The sequence below is a fragment of the Cnephaeus nilssonii genome, assembly GCF_951640355.1.
Source record: "Cnephaeus nilssonii genome assembly, chromosome: 5".
NCBI classification, from domain to species: Eukaryota; Metazoa; Chordata; class Mammalia; order Chiroptera; family Vespertilionidae; genus Cnephaeus; species Cnephaeus nilssonii.
In genome coordinates this window covers 88,956,467-88,975,997 of record NC_137076.1, presented here as the reverse complement: position 1 = coordinate 88,975,997, position 19,531 = coordinate 88,956,467, and the positions used below count along the sequence as shown (strand labels likewise).

The following is a 19,531-nucleotide window of genomic DNA, read 5'->3' as shown; positions in this document are numbered from 1 at the left end:
TGAGTATGGAGAGAAGGGAGGTGGAGCTTGAACTGGACTTAAAGCAGGGCTTGGCTACCGCCCCTGGGCCACATCTGTTGGCCACTGGCTTTTGCATAGCCTGGGAGCTAAGAATGGTTTGAATGTTTTTTAATGGTTAAAAAAAAAATTGGTGACACATGAAAATTATAGGAAATTCAAGTCTCAGTGTCCAAAAATAAAGTTGTGTTGGAACATGGCCACACTCACGCTCATGTGTGCTGTCTGGGCTGCTTTTGCACCACGACGGCAGAATGGAGCAACTGTGACAGTGACACATGGCCCACAGAGCCCAAACTCTCTCCTGCCTGTGCCTCTGCCAAAAAAGTTTGTCAGCCTTGCTCTGAAGACTGGTATTTCTAAAAAATAATTTTACTTAAGTAAATAATCTATACTAATAAAAGGGTAATATGCTAATTAGACCGGACGTCTTCCAGATGTCCTTCCTGACAAAGCCACAGCGTCTGCGAGGACCAAGGGCTGGCGGATCGGGAGAGGCCACGGTGCACAGGCTGGTCCGGCACCGTGGCTCCTTCCTCAGAGGCAGCAGGAGAGGGGGCAGCGCGGTCCGGTCCCAGTGTTCCCCCTTCCGGAGAGGCAGCCACAGAGGCAGCGGCGCGGGCCCAGTTTTGGCGCCATGGCTCCACAGAGGCTGGACAGGGTGCGATATGCTGTGCCACAACCTCCCACAGCCCCTCCCCTAGCCGGCCTGGCCCCAGATCGCCCACCACCCACCAGTGGGCGGGGGCAGGGCCAGCGCTAAGAAGCAAGGGCCTAGGGCAGGCAGCAGCAGCGGGGGTGATGGGGGTGAAGCCTTCCCCTCATCTACCCCGTCACCTCCTGCAGAGGGAGGCCAGACTGCGGCTTAGACCCTCTCCCCACATGAAGGTCAGAAACCATTTTGTAGGTCTGAGCCCCTGATGGAGGTATAGGTCCAGGGAGGGCGGTCTTGGCACTGGAGGGCGGTCTGGGGCAGGGAGGAGGTCTGGGTCAGGGGTTGGACCTCTGGGTCATGGAATGGTGATCTAGACTACTGTGGATGTCTGGACCCCGATAAAGCACTGGATACCGGGTTAGAGGACTGGGCCCCGGGATGGACTTCTGTGCCCTGGACTGAAAGTCTGGGACCCGGATGTAGGTCTGAGAAATCTATGGAGGTCTGGTCCTGGGAAAGAGGTCTGGGTACTGGAGGGAGCTCTGGGACCCGGGTGGAGTTCTGGGTCAGGGGCTGGACATCAGGGTCATGGAATGGTGGTCTGAACTACTGTGGAGGTCAGGACGCTGATCGAGGACTGGATACTGGGTTCGAGATCTGGGCCCCAGCATGAAGGTCAGGGGCCCAGATGTACGTCTGAGCCATGGATGAAGGTCTGAGTCCTGGGAGGGTTGTTTGGGCGCAGGAGGGAGGTCTGGGCTGTGGGGGAAGGTCTGGCTCTAGGACTGGACCTGTGGGTTATGGTCTGGTGGTCTGGATTATGGACGAAGATCTGGCCCCCTGATACAAGACTGAATGCTGTGTTTGGGGTCTGGGACCTGGGATGGCCTTCTGGTCCTCACATGAAGGTCTGGGACCCGGATGTAGGTCTGAACCCCAGATGTAGGTCAGGGTCCTGGGAGGGTGGTTCGGGCCCCACAGAATGGTCTGGGCCCTGGAGGAAGATATGGCTCAAGGTCTAAACCTCTGGATCATGGAATGGTGGTCTGGACTACTGTGGATATCTGGACCCAGATAAAGGATTAGATAATGGGTTCGAGGTCTGGTCCCCGGGATGGACTTCTGGGCCCGAGCCTGACGATCTGGAACCCGGATGTAGGGCTGAGCCCTGGATAGTTCAAGTTCCTGGAGGGCGGTTTGGGCCCCAGAGAGAGGTCAGGTCCCTGGAGGAGTTCTGGCTCAAGGGCTGGGTTATAGACTGGTGGTCTGGACTATGGGTGAAGGTCTGACCCCCTGATAAAAGAATGGATTCCGTGTTTGGGGTCTGGGACCCTGGATAGCCTTCTGGGTCCTCACATGAAGATCTGGGACCTGGATGTAGGTCTGATGCCCCAATGTAGGTCTGGGTTCTGGGAGGTCAGTTCGGGCCCAGAGAAAGGTCTGGGCCCTGGAGGGAGGTATGGCTCAAGGTCTAAACCTCTGGATCATCAGGTGGTGGTCTGGACGACTGTGGGTGTCTGGACCCAGATAAAGGACTAGATACTGGGTTCGAGGTCCGGTCCCCGGGATGGACTTCTGGGTCCCAGCCTGATGGTCTGGGACCCAGATGTAAGTCTGAGCCCCGGATGTAGGTCAGGGCCCTGGGAAGGAGGTTTGGGCCCCAGAGGGAGGTCTGGTATCTGTGGGGAGGACTGGCCTGTGTGCTGGGCCTCTGGGTTATGGACTGGTGGTCTGGACTACGAATGAAGATCTGATCCACTGATACAAGAATGGAATCTGTGGTTGGGGTCTCAGACCCGGGATGGCCTTCTGGGCCCACTCATGAAGTTCTGGGACCCGGATGTTGGTCTGATGCCCGGATGTAGGTCTTGGTCCTGGGTGAGAGGCCTGGGCATGGAGGGCGGTCTTGGCTTCTGTTGGAGGTCTGGGTCACAGGCTAAAGCTCTGGATCATGGAATGGTGGTCTGGATTACTGTTGATGTCTGGACCCAGATAAAAACTAGATAGTGGGTTGGAGGTCGGGGCCCTGGGATGGACTTCTGGGCCACAGCTTGAATGTCTGGGACCCGGATGTAAGTCTGATGCCCGGATGTAGGACTGGGTCCTGAGTGGGCGGTTTGGGCTCCAGAGGGAGGTCTGGTCCCTGTGGGGAGTTCCGGCTCCAGGGTTGGACCTCTGGGTTATGGACTGGTGGTCTGAACTATGGATGAAGATCTGGCCACCTGATACAAGACTGGATTCTGTGTTTCGGGTCTGAGCACTGGGATGGCCGTCTGGATCCTCACATGAAGGTCAGGGATCCGCATGTAGGTTTGATGCCCGGATATAGGACTGGGTCCTGGGCCCCTAGTGGAGGTCTGTGTCAGGAGCTGGACCTCTGGGTCATAGAATGGTGGTCTGGAGTACTGTGGATGTCTGGACCCAGATAATGCACTAGATACTGTGTTCGAGATCTGGGCCCCAGGATTGCCTTCTGATGCCCGGATGTAGGTCTTGGTTCTGGTAGGACCTCCCCTGAGGGCTCCTGGACTGTGAGAGAGGGCAGGCTGGGCTGAGGGACCCCCCCATGCACAAATTTTCGTGCACCTGCCCTTTAGTTCTATATAATAAAAGGCTAATATGTTAAGTGTCCGGTCATCCTGTCAGCCATTCAACCAATCAAAGCATAATATACTAATTAAATGATAAGGCCACTCAACCACTCTCTTTGATGTGTACTGGCCAACAGGGGGCAGACAGTCAACAGATTAACCAGTCGCTATGATGTGCTCTGACCACCAGGGACAGACTCTCTGACCTGTAGGTTAGCTTGCTGCTGGAGTCCGGCTGTTTGCCACTGAGAAGACAGGCTGGACACACCCTAGAGCCCTCCCGCAGTCCCTCCCCATCTGACCAATCTCCCACAGCCCTCCCCAGCTCTGATCGTGCACCAATGGGGTCCCTCAGCCTGGCCTGTGCTCTCTCACAATCCGAGACCCCTCAGGGGATGTCAGAGAGTTGTTTTTGGCCTGGTCCCGCAGTCCAGGCCGAGGGACCCCACTGGTGCACGAATTCATGCACGGGGGGCTTCTAGTATATAAATAAAATTCATTCTCAAAAAAATACAGATGAAGCTTAATATAGTTTGACACTATACATGTTTTTCTTAAATTCGCCTCTTTTTAAAACTCAGCAATGTGCCTGGTCGCTTATGAAGATCTACCCTTATACTTTTTAAAGTGCTACACAATATTCTATGGCTGGGCTCTACCACAGTTTATCCATTCCCTTGCCAAATAACTTTTAGGTTGTTTCCATTTAGGTGGGTTGTCTCCAGTTTTTTGCTACTGGAAACAAAACTGCAATCAGCAAGAACAAGCATTTCCTTGAAGAAGATGTTTGTTAAGTAAAAGTGTGGTATTCAATACAGACACGTCACCGGATGTATTTTCCCTCATGTATGTTTGTGACTTAAGGAAACACCATAGTGCAAATCCCTCCAAATGTAGCCATAAACCTCTTCCTGTCCTGCAGAGCCTTGTCTACATGCTAACTTTTGCTTGTAGCCGGTGCAACCCCTCTTGGCTTCAGGCTAAAAAAGGATACCCTCTGTATGCACGTACTCAGTGGTCACTCTTGGCAGAAGGGGGGTAGTGGGTGTCGGGGGAGGGGAGACAATGAGGAGCTTGGGATTTTTTTTTTCTCCCTTTGCCACTTGACTGTGTGACCTTGAGCAGCTTTGCCTCTTTGGGCCTTGGTTTCCCCACCTGTTCAAGGAGGGTGTTGGGCACCTAGAGCTCTGGCCTTCTAGGACATTAATGTTTCCTTTTCAGTGACCGAGTCCTGTGAGGAGGGGAAGGGCTCTGAAAGGTGAGGGTTTAGCTTCCAGCCTGCTGGGTGTAGTACTTTCTTTTTTAAAAATATATATATTTTATTGATTTTTTTACAGAGAGGAAGGGAGAGGGATAGAGAGTTAGAAACATCGATGAGAGAGAAACATCGATCAGCTGCCTCCTGCACACCCCCTACTGGCGATGTGCCTGCAACCAAGGTACATGCCCTTGACCAGAATCCAACCTGGGACCCTTCAGTCCGCAGGCTGACGCTCTATCCACTGAGCCAAACCGGTTAGGGCTGGGCGTAGTACTTTCAAGGGTACTGGGAGCTCAGCCTGTCACCACTTTGAACCCAAGTTCTTGCTGATTGTTCCCCAGGGAGAGGTTTCACAAGCAGAGTGTCCAGATAATGGACATGGATACCAGTTCAAGGCCCTGGAGGATGCTGCGTGGTGGCCTGGGTTTAGACCGTGTGCTGTTGTAAGCTCTCAGGGCACCCTGTTATTCTCCCTCCCACAAAGGTTCATGGTTTAAGTTTGTGATTATGTCATGAATGCCATATCTGGCTCTCTAGGGTGTGAGCTCTGTGAAAGCTGGGACTAGGTCTGCTTTGTTCACCCTTTGTCCCAGTCCCTTAGCACAGGGCCTGGCACTTTGTGGGCACTAGCCAAGCATTTGCTGAATGAATGAATGAACGAACGAACAAACGAACGAACAAACGAACGAATTGGTGTCCAGGCTGGATTCAACAGCAGAGACACAGCCCAGCCTTTTCTGTAATTCAAGAGCAAGAGCTCCCAAACAGGCAAATAATGGAGGTGTGGGGAGAGAAGGCGGGGAGCACAAACAGGCCAGGCAACATCATGGAATTGGAAAGGTCACAGGTCACTCACTCCCTTCCCAGGTGTCAGGTCCTCAGGTGGTGGGGGGTGGGGAGTGCCTGGAATAGTAGACTTTGGGAATAAACACTCAGGGAATCTTTGACTCATAGAATTCATGCATTCATTTATGTATCATTCATCAAATATTCATTGAGAGTCTACTTTACCAAGCAATGGAGACACAAAGACAGGCATTAACCAAATCACACAAATCTCTGATTACCAGTAAGGACTGTGCTAGGATGGGAAAGAGCAGGATTCCAGCAGAGACAAGGGAAGGCGTGGATAAAGAGCACTGGAGGAAGAATTAGGAAGGAATTTCTGAAGAAGTGCTATTTAAGGAGAGACCTACAAGAATAGTAAGAGCTCGTCAGGCAAGCTTCTGCCGGGCTTGGAAGATTTCATTCCATGCAAATGAAATATTTCAACGGAATTCTGAGTGAGTCATGGGATCTTGGAATCCCAGAAAAAGGATCTCAGAACTATAGAATCTTAACCTCACAGAATCTTGAGACAAGCGCTTACCGACTCTTTAACAGTAAATGGAATCTTAGAATGTGAGAGACTCAAGAGTTTCCTCATACAAGAATAAAGGGAATCTGAAGAGATCATGTGTTCCCATCCCTTCTCTCTAGCATTGTACAGACAGAACAAAGCAAAATTGCAAGGGCATGCATAGCCCAGCCAGCATTAGCTCTCACCTCCTATTATTAATAAAGCAGGGCTCTATCCATTTACTTAATAATAGTAGCAATGCTTATATTTATTGTCTCATTACTACGTGTTAATGGCTGCTAAGTGATTTATATCATTATATTGGTGGATTCCAACAACAAACTTGTGAGGCAGATACCTTTATACTAGCCATGTATTATGACCAAGAAAACAGACTCTCAGGAAAAAAAAAAAAAGTTAATGGTTATTCAGCTAGAATGTGATGGAACCAGACCCTAGGGCCGTTTTTACTTATTCGCTTTTTAATTTAAAGACCATGCTCTAAAGCACTGAACTATGCAGTTGCTTTTCTAATTACAGTGGCTTACAGGCCTACCCTTTCCACAGTGACCCAGCCTTCCATAACTTCCCCTTCAGGGGTCAAGGTAATCTCTTGGCTTGACTAGACTGTGGGGTGATGAGCTGCCTAGAAGGTCCGTCGTACACTCCCATGTCCAACAAGCAAAGCATTCTGAAGGCCCAAGCGTGCTGTTAAACCTAAAGGAAGTGCTTGTTTGTGGGATCCCAGAGACAGCATGGAGTCAGGAAACGTGAGTTCCAGCCTGAACCCAGGCACAAAATAGCTATGTTATGCAGGCTAAGTCACAGAGCCTCCCTGGTCCCTGTGAGTTCCCACCAACCAGTGAGTCCATGCATTTTAGATGGGATTACAGTGCCTGCTCTGTCTACCTCCATTGTGAGGGAATAACCGATACGAACATGCTTTGTGACCTATGCAATAGAGGTAAGGTTCAATGGCTTTCCTTCTACCTTGTGAGTGAGGTTTCCTCTCAACAGAAAGCAAGTTAGCAATTGGTATCAGAAGCCTCAAAAGCTATTCATTACTCTTTTATCTGGAACTCAAGGTTTAGGAAACCATCTCAAAGCCATGTTGAAAAATTAGAGTCAACCTAAATGTCCAACAATAGGCAATTCGATCAATTATACTATTACCATACAATGGAATTTGATAGTCCTTTTAAATGTTTTGAAGAAGATAATTTAATCACATAAAAAGATGTTCACGGCCCTGGCTGGGTGGTTCAGGTGGCTGGAGCATCATCCCGTACCCCAGAAGGCTGTGGGTTCTTCAAGTCCTGGTCAGGGAAGATACCTAGATTGGGGGGTTCAATCCCTGGTTGGGGCATGTGCAGAAGGCAACCCATTGATGTTTTTTTCTCACATAGATGTTTCTCCCCCTTCCTCTCTCTAAACATATCCTCAGGTGAGGATTGAAAAAAATTAAAGGATATTCACAATAAATGAAGGTTTAGAAAAGATAAGCTAATATTTGCAATAAGTTTCAATGTTTTGCAAAGTGTAAGTGTGTGTCACATAAGTACTCTATACATGTTGCTATTACTATTATTGTTCTTGTTGTTCTGTAATAAAAGATCGATGTGTTAATGCTGTGTTAATGTAGGCTATCTTTGGATTGTCGGATAGACTTTACATTTTTTTATCTTGTGGCTCTCTATAATGCATAGCTATTATTGTTACAGTAGTAAAACAAACAATGGAAGTCATGAGAAAAGTGGTTCTGTGATTGTGAAGCCTGGCTCTTATTTGTGCACTGCTTCTCCATCTCTCCGCCCTCTAAGCGGCCTGCCTGCCCAAAGCTAAGCATCCTCATGTTGCTGAGACCCCCATCACAGAAAATAATCAGTTCATTCCAAGTGGTTAGAAAGTCCTACGTTCTCTCCCAGAGAGAAGTGAAATCCTCAAGTCCTATAGAGGAGTGGCAGGCACGACAACAGGCCTTAAGGGGAGTTGTGGCGGAGGAGGCTTCCTGGTGGTCACTCGAACAGGGTTCCTTCGAGATTTTTCAACCTTATCCATCTCATGGCACACAGAAACCAATTACTGAAATTCTGGGGCACACCAAAAATACATTTTTTTTTCTGATCTGACAAAAAAAAAAAGGTATAATTTTGATTCATTCACACCAGACGGCAATTGTGTTGGCTGTTGTCATTTTCTTATTTGACAATCTAAGGGAAAAGTGGTCAGTGTCTCTTACTAAATAGTCAGGTATCGCATGTCTTTAAAAATCTTGCGGCACACGGGTTGAAAATCTGAAAATCGCTGCTCTAGAGAACTTAAGGTGAGACCGACCCATCTCTAGAATGCCCAACACTGGGCACCATCTCCTGATGGCGGCCGACATAACAGGGGCCTGCCAGCAGGTGGCAGTATTGAACCATTTCCAGCTCCCCAGAGGGCAGCCTGGAGATCCTGACCTCTCCTAAATCCTAGAAACCAAAGCCCAGAGAAGGGAGGTGAGAGAGTATGGAATCCCAGTCCATTGTTCTGGGCCACATCACACTCTCCCTTTTACAAACACTCTGGGAAGCAGAGCTCCGTGGAGGAAGGTGGTTTAGGAGAGGCCAAAAAGTTGAAGTCATCTTAGTGTTTCTATCCCATGCTTGCCTTCTTCCACCAGCCTTCTTCTGAGTAACACATGCTTGTTTGCTATTGCATGGCCCCTGCATGTTTCAATTGTTTCTTTTTTTGTGGTTAAGAAAATACAGTGTTTGCTCTGGACAGGTTGCTGGGTTGGTGGAAATGCCATCCTTTACACCAAAAAGATTTCGGGTTCAATTCCCAGCCAGGGCACATACCCGTCGGGGTGTATACAGGAGGCAGCCAATTGGTCTGTCTCTCTCTCTCTCTCTCTCTCTCTCTCTCTCTGTCTCTCTCTCTCTCTCCCTCCCTCTCTCCTTTTATCTCTCCCTTTGGGTGAGGATTTTAAAAAAATACAGTGTTGGGTCTCAAACCTTTCTCTGTATTTCATATTATTTTCTTAGGTGTGGTTCCCAGAAATGAGATGATCAACTCAAAGAGACTGAGCAGTGCATTCGCCTCTTTCTGCAGCTCAGGAACAAGACTGGCCTCTGAAGTCACGGCGACCTGGTTTCCAGTCCAGCCTCAGGCACGTGGGCTATCTTTGGGCAAAGGTCACCATTTCTCTGAACTTCAATGAACTTCACTGTAAATTAAGAATTTGGACACTGCCCCATTTCAGCAAAACTCCTAGAATAAGTAGTGGGCACTTTTATCCTAAGCCCATTCCTATCTGGCCCTTACCCCCAACACACCACCACGTCTGCTCTTCAGAGCACGAGAAACGTTGACCTTCACGTTGCTAAATCCGTGATGGATTCTTGGGTCCTGTCCTGCTGGGCCTCAGAGCAGCATTTGGCACACTGACCACTCCCTCCTCCTTTCTCCTCATTGTTTCTAAGACACCACGCTCTCCTGGGTTTCCTTCCACGGCACAGCAAGCTCTTCCCCAGTCACCTAATTGGACCCTTTTCTTCTCCCTGACTCAGTGTAGTGTGTCCCTTGGTTCTCTCCGTCCTTGATTACCTCATCTCCTTCTCAGGCCTTGAGCAATATTTATATGCCTCTGACTTTCAGATTCATATCTCCAGTCTGACCTCTTCCGAACTCCAGACTTGTCTACCCAACTGCCTCTGTGACGTCTCCTCTTGGATGCGTGATAGAAATCTTAAACAAACAGGTCCAAATTTGCACTCCTAATCTTTTTCCCACTTCCAACCCCAAAATTGCTCCTCCTGCATTTTCCTCATCTCAGTTCATGGTAACGCCATCCTTCCATGGAGTCGTTCTTGATTCCTCTCTTTTTTTCTCACCTCACATCCAATCCTTCAAGAAATCATGTTCACTCCACTTTCAAATATATCCTGTCTCTAACCACCTATCCCCACCTCCGGCCGAGTGTAGGTGAACTCGCTGAAATGTAACAGGGCTCCAGCAGCAAAGGCGTCTGGGAAATGTTGGACTCTTAACTCTCTGTAGCCTCAGGCTTGGCTGACTAGCCAATTAACCCAAAAACCAGAATCCTCCCGCCCAAAGGTAAACATCATACGCCTAGGAAGGAGGTTAATGAATGTATGGAGTGTGATCACTCCCTGATGCTGCTGCTGATTTAGGAATGCGATGTTCTTTCCGGAGGTCACTGTGACTCTCCACCCTATGGTTTTACTATTAACACCCGATAAAAAAGAGACCCTGTCCTGGGAGGCGTGTGGGTTTTTCCCCAGCCGGCCACCACTGGAAGCAGCTGCCTTGCCCCTGTATGTAAGTTTCTCCTACTAAAGCTCTTATGAATTTGAATAAGGCTACATGTCAGTTATTCAGAATCGATCCTGAATTTAGATTTTTGGTGCTCTCCCCCCCCAATCCCCCCCCACACACACACACACACTGAGCCACCAGCATCTGTTGCCCAGGTTACCGCAAAAACCTCTACCCTCAGTGGTATTCAGTACACTTAGCACAGGGGTCTGATGACCCTTTGAGGCATATGTCACCTCCAGAATATATAAAGAATTCTTACATCTCAACGACAAAAAGACAAACAACCAAATTAAAAAAACGGGCAAAGACTTGAATAGACATTTCTTCAAAGAAGACATACAAATGGCCAACAAGGAGTTGAAAAGAGGTTCAGCATCACTGGAGGAATGCAAGTCAAAATCACATGCAATACCATCTCACACCAGTTAGGGTGGCAATTACAAACTAAAAACATCAAGTGCTGGCAAGGACATGGAGAATCCTTGTGCGTTGCTGGTGGGAATATGAAATGGTGCAGCTGGAGGCTGGTCCCAGATGGTGGCGTGGGTGGATCCTGAACTCACCCCTTCCCAAGAGCATATGCAAGGTACACCTATGTTCAGAGCAATTCTTCCCCAGAGACGACTGAGGGCCGATTGAATGGCTTCTTCACAAAAACAAAGGAGAGAGAGAGGGAGAGAGAGAGAGAGATGCATAGAGAAGGTTGGGGAACCATGAAAGCTCTTCGGGAGCTGAGGGAACACGCCAGGACCAGAGGAGCCACGAAAGATAAATGAATAAGTAAAATAAGAAAGAAAGATGGTGCAGCCACTGTGGAAAAGAGTTCAACAGTTCCTCAAAAGTTAAATATAGAATTACTGTATGAACCAGCAATTCCACTCTTCAGGAAATACACAGAAGGACTGAAAACATGTACTCAATCAAACATTTGTACACAAGCATTTATAGCAGCACTGTCCAAGAGGTGATGAATGAATAAACAAATGTGGCACCTCCGCCCAGTGGAATACTATTCAGCTATAAAAAGGATAGAGTATTGATATGAACTTCAAAATCATCATTGTGATGGTTAATTTTATGTGTCAGCTTGACTGGGCTAAGGGATGCCTGGAGAGCTAGTAAACTTTATTTCTGGGTGTGTGTGTGAGGGTTAGCATTAGATTAGCTAAGAGGTTAGCATTTGATTGAGTAGACTGAGTAAAGGCACCTGCCCTCGTCACCCAAGCCATTGAGGGCTTGAGTGGAACAAAAGGTGAAGTAAGGACATTTTCTCTCTCTCTCTCTCTCTCTCTCTCTCTCTCTCTCTCTCTCTCTCTCTCTCTCTCGTTGAGATGTCCATCTTTTCCTGCCCTCAGGGCTCCAGGTTCTCAGGCCTTCAGCCTCTGACTGAATCGCACCATGGGCTCTCCTGCTTCTCCGCCCAGGAGACGCAGATGGTGGGACTTCCCGGACTTTATAACTGCGTGAGCCAATTTCTACAACAAATCTCCTCTTGTATCCTTTTGGTTCTGTTTTTCCAGAAAACCCCGACTAACACAATTAAGCTAAAAGAAGGAAGCCAGACACAAGAGCCACATATACTTCGGATCTATTTATATGATATATTCAGAACAGGTAAATCCACAGAGGCGGAAAGCAGGTTGGTGGTTGCCAGGCGAGGGGAGGGGAGAATGGGGTGACTGCTTAAAGGTTATGGGGTCTCCTTTTAGGGTGATGAAAACATTTTGGAACTAGATAGAGGTGGTGGTGGCACAATATGAATGTAGTATATGCCACCGAACTGTTCACTGTAAAATGCTTAATTTATGTTATGTGGATTTTACAAAAAAAAAAAAAAAAAAAAGTCATGTCCCTCATCTGCTCAGCACTCTGCAACAGCTCCCCAAATGCCTCAGAGTAAAAGGCAAAGTCTCACAGGGTTCACCAGCCTCCACCCTCTGCCCCCACAATTTGGCCCCTCCTCATCTTAAGGTAATTATTTTAATTTCTTCCTAGTCTCTTACTAGCTTACACTCATCTTTCTGGTCACAGTGTAGCACCACTGTCATGCGGAAGCCTAGGTTAGGCTGGGTCCATCTGCTGTGGGCCCTCACAGCCCTTTATGATTTCCAGATTACAGCTGGCTGACCCTCGTTATAACCGTGACCTAGGCACCTGCCCTCCATGAGGGCAGGGCAGGGCTCCACTTCCCATTTGCGTACTTCGGCCTCCCCGCTCAGGAACGGTGTTCAATGTTGCTGGGAAATGAAGAGATGAAAGGACTTTCCAACCAGGTCTCCTTGTGGGAGGCTTAGAGGTCTCTGAAATAGTAACAGGTTGAGGACAATCCTTGTAAAAACGTTGGCTATCCTTATCGTTCAGATGAGCAAATTGATCACCAGAGTCTTGCCCAGGGAGTCTCTGCAGCTGAATGACATCTCGGAATTGCCATCTTTCTGTCTTTTCACCAAAGCAGAATTTCTAAGGAGGCGGAGGATGGGGGGTTCTACTGACTTTCCCTGCAACATCGCCTCCTCCAGGAAGTCTTCACAAATCCCCGGGGGGGATCAATCATACTCCGCTTTCTCTGTATTGCCAAAGAGTTCATGCTTCCAGGAAATGTGTGTTGCTTTCCCCACAGCCCTGGATCATAACTGCTGGCCTTTTTGTCTCCCTTTCCTCTGGACAATGCACTGCCCAGAACCAAGCACGAAGGAGCAGCTCTCTGGAGTCACCTGGCTCAGGTTCCTATCCTGACTCCACAACCCGCTGGCTGTGTGACACTGGCCAAGACCGGGGCTTCTCTGGGCCCTTCTCTCCCGGAAAGCAGGTAAGTAACGTCCAAGACCCGGTGGGCTACGGAGGAACGGAACCTAAGCAAAGGCAGGGCGGTGGGATTGGAGGCGGGGAGGCGGGGCGAGCCCGATTGGCCCCCGCGCGCCACGTGTCCATCCTGCGCCCACGGCTCTCCGCCCGGTCCGCCCCCGCGCTGCGGCTGCTGCTCCGCTAACGGGCTTCCACCCAGCGAGCTCCGCGTCCGCCCGCCCGTCCCTCCTCCCGTCTGCCCGTCCGCCGCTCGGCGACCAGAGGCCTCCGCCGCGCGCGGTGAGTGCGTGGAGGCCGAGCGGGTCTCGCTCTAGGGGACCCCCCGGCCAGGGGCTGCGGAGATGCGGGGGCGATTAATAAACGCCCAGTCACTCCGGACCCCCGCCTCCCGCCCGGATGTGGGGAGGGGGCGCCCGGGAGCGGGGAGGGCCGCGGGGAGCGGGAGCCCAAGGGCGCGGTAACCCGAGAGGGTCGCGGGCTGGGTGCGTCTCCGGGAGAGCGGGGTGGGGATGGGGGGGGGGGGGGGAGCAGACCTGGTGCTGCAGGCGGGGGAGCGGGGGCGGTGGGCGCCCTGCTGGGGGACGACCGGGGCCGGAGGGACGCGGAGGGCCGGCTCTGCGGAGGGTGTGGTCCAGGGGCCGGGCACCTGGCTGAGGCCGCGGCGATGACGGCCCTGCTTCGGGCGCGGGAGGGCTGGGGAGGGAGGGCTGGAGAGGCTCGGAAGGCCCGGGACTCGGAAAGGGGGACCCAAGGACCCGGCCCGCAGGACGGGTGTGGCCGAGGTCGCAGGCAGGGGTCGCGAAGAGTCAGACCTTCAGCCTTAGGAAGAGGCTGGAGTATGCAGCTGGGGGCAGGGTTATCTGGGTGTGGACCGGCTGTCCCCACCGCTAGGCCCCGGGGGCCCTGCCTGCCTCTGAAGGAGGCTTCCAGCAAAGGCCCCACCCTTCTTCCTGCTCTCCCCAAGCCCAGTGTAGGCCTTCCCCAAACTTGGGGGCTTTGGGTCACCCCTACAACACCTACACGGGAGTGAAGTTCTTGAATCGAAGCCCAGCTCCACCACCAACTTGCAGTGTAACCTTGAATCGGTAGCTTTCCCTCTCAGCCTCAGTTTCCATCTCCAAGGACAAGTTGGTAGAGCCAGCCCCTCTCTGAGGAAACAGTGGCTGTGAAAAGGTTTGGGGAGTCTTGATACAGGCTTGTGAAGCCTGTCCCCCCCCCCCCCCCCGCCCCTTTGTACCCCTGCAAGGAGGAGGGACAGGGGGTCCTTTGGGAGGATGGAGGCAGCCTTTGCTTCCTCCCTCCCCCTCCTTTTCTCTAAACCCTGGTGGGTCTCCCAGGACTATTCCAAATTTGGACATATGGCTCCAGGGTTTGTGGAAGGCCTCTGGTTTCCCTGAGCCCGCCCTTTCCCTCACTTCCCCTTCTTCCCCTGCCCAGAGCACACCTTAAATTGCTGGCCCCACTGACCCAGAGGGGAATCCTGACCTCTTAGTCCCTCCCCTGCGGGGTGAATGACCTGCCCTGCTTCAGCTCCCACGGACCCTGCCCTTCTGCCCATCACGCCCTGCACCATGCAGAGGGCAATGGCCTGGGGTCAGTGGGAAGCTGGGCTATAGTTCCAGGTGCGGAGGGTCTCTGGGCCTTAGTTAGCCCCACCGGTAGCAAAGTCTGCTGCATCGGCTTTCTCTTCCAGAGCTGGTGCTGGTTTTCTAGGATTCACGGTCCTAAGATTTAGAATTCTGGGAGTTGGGTGGGGCTGGGCGGGGAGGCCGAGGCCTCGTTCCCCCTCTGCAGCTGTGACAGTCACTCACCCATCTTCCTTTGCCTTCCACCCCTGTTCCCAAGGCGGCTGCTGGGACACAGAAAATAGTTGTGGTTTCTGGGTAAGGGCTGCAGCTGTTGCTGGGGCAGCATGTGTTTGCATGTGTTTTCCAGGCTGCCCCTGGGAAGTCGGGGACCTGACCTCTTGGGGCTGATTCCTGGGAGGGGTGGGGGAGCTCTGCAGTGATGGGTAGCTGCCAGGGTCTGGAACCTCTGCACTGCAGCATCAGAGGGAGCCCCGGGCACACACCTCCTACCCCTGGTCCTTAGTTCCTTCCTCTCTAGAGGGATAAGAGATGTGCCCAGGGTACCCAGCTGGTAAAGTGGGTGGGGGCTGCATGGGTCTTCTTGTTGTATCATTCTAGGATTTTCTAGGGAGGCCCAGGGGTGTAGCCAACCTCACCCCACCCAGCCTCTCCAAGATACTTCCTGGGTGGAGACAAAGCACAGGATGTGGTCTTTACCCAGATTTCTGAGTATGCACGTCTCTCTCCCCCAACCCCCCCCCCCCATCCCCCGTCCCCGCAGAGGAGCGGAAGTCTGTGCCTGTGTAGTGGGGATGCCTTTATGCTTATGAACTTCTTGGCTGGGAATCAGCCACATTCCATTTTCTTTCTTCCTGGGGTTGAAAAGCCCCCACCGAGACTGGCTAAGGGGGAATGACTGTCCTTGGGTTTTCTGAGCCTCAGATCCCCCACCTGTAAAAGGAGGATGAGTTTACCCTCTTGGGATTACAAAATTGCAGATGTGAAAGTGTCTTGTAAACTGTAGAGTGCTGTGCACAGAGAAGCAAGTGCTACTGTTGTAATCTCAGAAGAGCGTGGTGCTCTAGATGGCAGGTGACCCGAGCCTCAAGTTCCTCATCTGCAAAACGGGTGTCCTGGTGCTCTTTAAAGTAATAATAAAATAGCAGCTTCTATGATGCATTGAACCCTTCCAACTTGGCAGGCCCTGGCCGAGCCCTTGAGAGGTGAGACGCTGTTAGCATGCCCATTTTGCAGATGTGCAAACTGAGCCTTGAAAAGTTTAGGGGAGAAATAGTATTCTCACATAATGTGTCCTGTGCGCCACGGCCTCTTCTAAGCACTAACCCCTTTTCTTCCTTTTTAACTTTTTATTTTATTTTATTTTTTGTTAATCCTCACCCGAGGATGTTTTCCATTGATTTTTAGAGAGAGTGGAAGGGAGGGGGAGAGACGGAGAGAAACATCAGTGTGAGAGAGACACATTGATTGGTTGCCTCCTGCCCGTGCCCCAGCCAGGGCCGGGGAACCTGCAACCCAGGTACAGGCCCTTGACCAGAATCGAACCGGGACCCTTCAGTCCGAGGGCCGATGCTCTGTCCACTGAGCCAAACCGGCTAGGGCTTTTTTAGCTTGTTGTTGTTGACACTATTACAGATGTCCCCCGTTTTAATTCTTTTCATCCTCACCATAACTCCTCTGTGGTAGGCACTGTTTTTAGCTCTCATCTTACTTAGGAGGTTAAGTGCTTGCTCAAGGCTCCTGCCCAGCTGGTTCAGCTTCAGGCACAGGCCTGGGAGCCCTAGCCTCTGTGCTGTGAGACACTACACCTTGCTGCCTCCCATGAAAGTGACGAGCTGGGATTCAAACCCGGTCAGTCCAGTCCTACCGGGGGCAGCCCCAGTGATCTCCTGCGGCCTTGTCCAGCCCCGGGATCCATGATTCTGGGTCAGGAGAGGGAAAGACACTGCTCTCTAAGAAACCCGAGTGCACGAGCTGGGGGGCGTGCCCATGCTCTGGGCCAGGAATGGCATTTACCCGGAGGCTCCCGGAGGACTGGGGCGGTCCTGGGCGTCTTCCTGCGGGCTGGGGGAGGAGCCATCAGGAAAGAGGAAAGGGAAGGATCTAGATTTTATCGGCCAGAGACCTCTAAGTGGGGGTGCACACACCCCGGCAGGCACTAAAGGTGACTTTCTTTCATCAGGAAGGTACAGGTAGAAACTTTTTGACTTCTCATTATATGCGTTTGATCTCATGCTTAAAAGTATATTTTTGTTCATCATGATGAATGCACAATTACTTTCTTTTGTCGCTGGTGGTGTATGGGATCCAAAAAAAGGCAGGTTACTGCACTAAATTGCCAGCTTGGTGGCAGGGGGAGACTCGTCCGTTTCATTTTTTATTCTACCCCCAGTTCCTATCAGTGGATACCCAAGAGGCGCTCAGTAAATACTTTTGGAAAAATGAGCCCCTGCTTAAGTACTGAGTTGGGCAAGTTACTTCACTACTCAGGGTATTTCCTCTCTTAGCTATCTAACTAGGAATAAAAGCACCAGGCTGGATGGTTCCTTTTATTCTGTTGAGGGAGAGCAGGGTTTGCCACCCCCAAATATGCCCATTTTGGGGGAATAGTGATAATTTTCAGCTGTGTGGTTTTTGTTTTTTTGGGTTTTTTTAGAAACAAAAGACTCAAGAAGAGCCTTTTACCTCCCGCTTACTTGCTTAAAATAATTTAGATAGAAAAATCTGCCCCAGAAAGGGAGGTCACTCTAGCATATTGACCTTAGCATATTGACCTTAGCATATTCACCTTAGCATATTCACCTTAGCATATTCACCTTAGCATATTCACCTTAGCACAATAATGAACTAGATGTGGCAGATGGAGAGGAACCTAACAAAGTCTGGTTGTTAGACTCCCCCCTTAGGGTCGCATTATTGCTGGGTGGCGCAGATATTTGCTCCTGCTCCCCTGCCTGTGAATTGCCTGCCTCCTCTTTGAAGTCCAAGCCACTACTCCTGTCTCTTTAGGAGTAGTTCATAAGCCTCAACTGGCGATTTGCCCTTGAGTCCCATATTCTTATGGAACTCCTGTATGTACATACATGATAAATTTGCTTATTTTCTCTTGTTAAGTTGTCTCATGTTGATTCCATTATTAAACCAGACAGAAGAACCTAGAAGGTCTAGTAAAAGGAAAATTATTTTTCCTCCCCTACACTGTGATTTTAAAAAGTATTTTTAATAGATGTTTTTTAGAGAGAAAAGGGAGAGGGAGAGAGAGAGAGAGAGAAACATCGATGTGAGAGCAAAAGATAAGTCAGCTGCCTCCTGCACTCCCCCTACCAGGGATCGAGCCTGCAATCCAGCATGTGCCCTGACTGGGAATCAAAACAGCAAGAACCAGCAACCTTTTGGTGCATGGGACGATGCCCAACGAACTGAGCACACCGGCTAGGGCTACACTGTGATTTTTCAAGGGGGTCATTAAAGACAGCATTAAAGCTACTCAGTGCATTTTATCTAACAATCCTTATGAGCCACACACTGTGGTACATGACAAAGACATGTACAATCATTTTCAAGAAAGAGTAGAATCATGGCTCACCCTGCTATAAAAACGACCATGTGCTAAAGATTGTATTGCACTCATTAATTAATGACCCGACCAGGCAGGCGTTATACCAGCTCCAGAGAGAATCAGTAGACATCTTTATATTGAAAGGAATGTACAAATGGAGGCAAACTGTTTTTTCCATCAGAGGAGGAGAGAAATAATTAGACCTTTACCAGGTAGGACAGGATGAGCATGTCATAAGAATTACTTTGCATTACCGTCAGTTATCTACAACTTACTGAGCTGTAAAATAGCTCAAAAGCAAAGACTGAAACCAGACACCCTAGAGAATTTGAAGTACAGATTTCCCCGCACAATACCTTGGAGGCAAGCAGCCTCCATCTAATAGGAGAATCCTAAATCCACAGTGGTTGCCCCAAGCCACTAAGTGCAGGTGGTTTCAGAATGCTGTGGGGGGTCAAAGGCCGAAGAAATCTCTCTTGGCTTCCTGGAAGAGTTGGCAGAATCATTTAGAAAAGTTTTAAAAAATTACCAAAGCCCAGACCTCACCTCAGGACTGTTGAATCAGAATCTCTGGGGGTTGGCCTTATGTATGGTTTGGTTAGTTTGAACCCCGCCCCCCACCCCCCAGTGGGATTAATGAAGCCAGAATTTAAAAGCACTGGTGTTGATGCTAGAAAGCTGGATCGAAAATGCTGGTAGGCAGAGATTCTGGGTTGGAGTGTGCAGGGGAGGGTGTGGTGGTGGATGGAGGGAGGAGAGGACAGTTAAATCAGGAAGGATGTCTAGAGCCTTGAATGCTGAGTTGCGGGGTGTGGGGGAGGGGAAGGAAAGTGCTGTATTGAGCTCAAATTTAAGTCTCTTGGGGATTCCTGGGGCACATATACCACCTTCCAGGTCCTTCCTTCCTTCCTTCCTTCCTTCCTTCCTTCCTTCCTTCCTTCCTTCCTTCCTTCCTTCCTTCTTTTTTTAAAATTCTCACCCAAGGACATTTTTCCCATTGATGTTTTTAGAGAGAGTGGAAGGGAGGGAGGGAGGGGGAGAAAGAGAGGGAGGGAGGGAGAGAGACAGAGAGAGAGAGAGAAAGAAAGAAGAAAGAAAGAAAGAAAGAAAGAAAGAAAGAAAGAAAGAAAGAAAGAAAGAAAGAAACATCCATGTGAGAGAGGCACATTGATTGGTTGCCTTCTGCATGTGGGATCAAACCTGCAACCCAGTAATTCAACCAAAGTAATTCACGTGCCCTTGGCCAGAAATCGAACCCAAGACCCTTCAGTTTGCCGGCTGATGCTCTAACCACTGAGGACACCATCCAGGGCCAGGTTATTTCTTGATTTTCCTCAAATTTTCACCCCCATACACGCAACATGTCCTCCCTCCCTAAAAGTGCATTCTGTTCC

The 19,531-nt window shown here is 50.1% G+C and overlaps 1 protein-coding gene and 1 long non-coding RNA gene across 3 annotated transcripts in view; one reads left to right on the top strand and one right to left on the bottom strand.

The window, feature by feature from the left end:
* Positions 1-13,141: 13,141 nt before the first annotated feature.
* Positions 13,142-19,531, top strand: part of ANXA6 (annexin A6) — a 48,435-nt gene continuing 42,045 nt past the window's right edge. For both annotated transcript variants that reach the window (XM_079772563.1, XM_079772562.1), the window contains exon 1: positions 13,142-13,271. The gene's annotated coding sequence lies outside the window, so the exon portion shown is untranslated. The remainder of the gene's footprint in view (positions 13,272-19,531) is intronic.
* The window catches only part of LOC307100201, a 151,188-nt gene continuing 145,189 nt past the window's right edge, over positions 13,533-19,531 (bottom strand). Inside the window, exons 2-3 of the long non-coding RNA XR_013813589.1 lie at positions 17,409-18,187; positions 13,533-17,352 (exon numbers count right to left, since the gene is read on the bottom strand). This is a non-coding gene — a long non-coding RNA (uncharacterized lncRNA). The remainder of the gene's footprint in view (positions 17,353-17,408; positions 18,188-19,531) is intronic.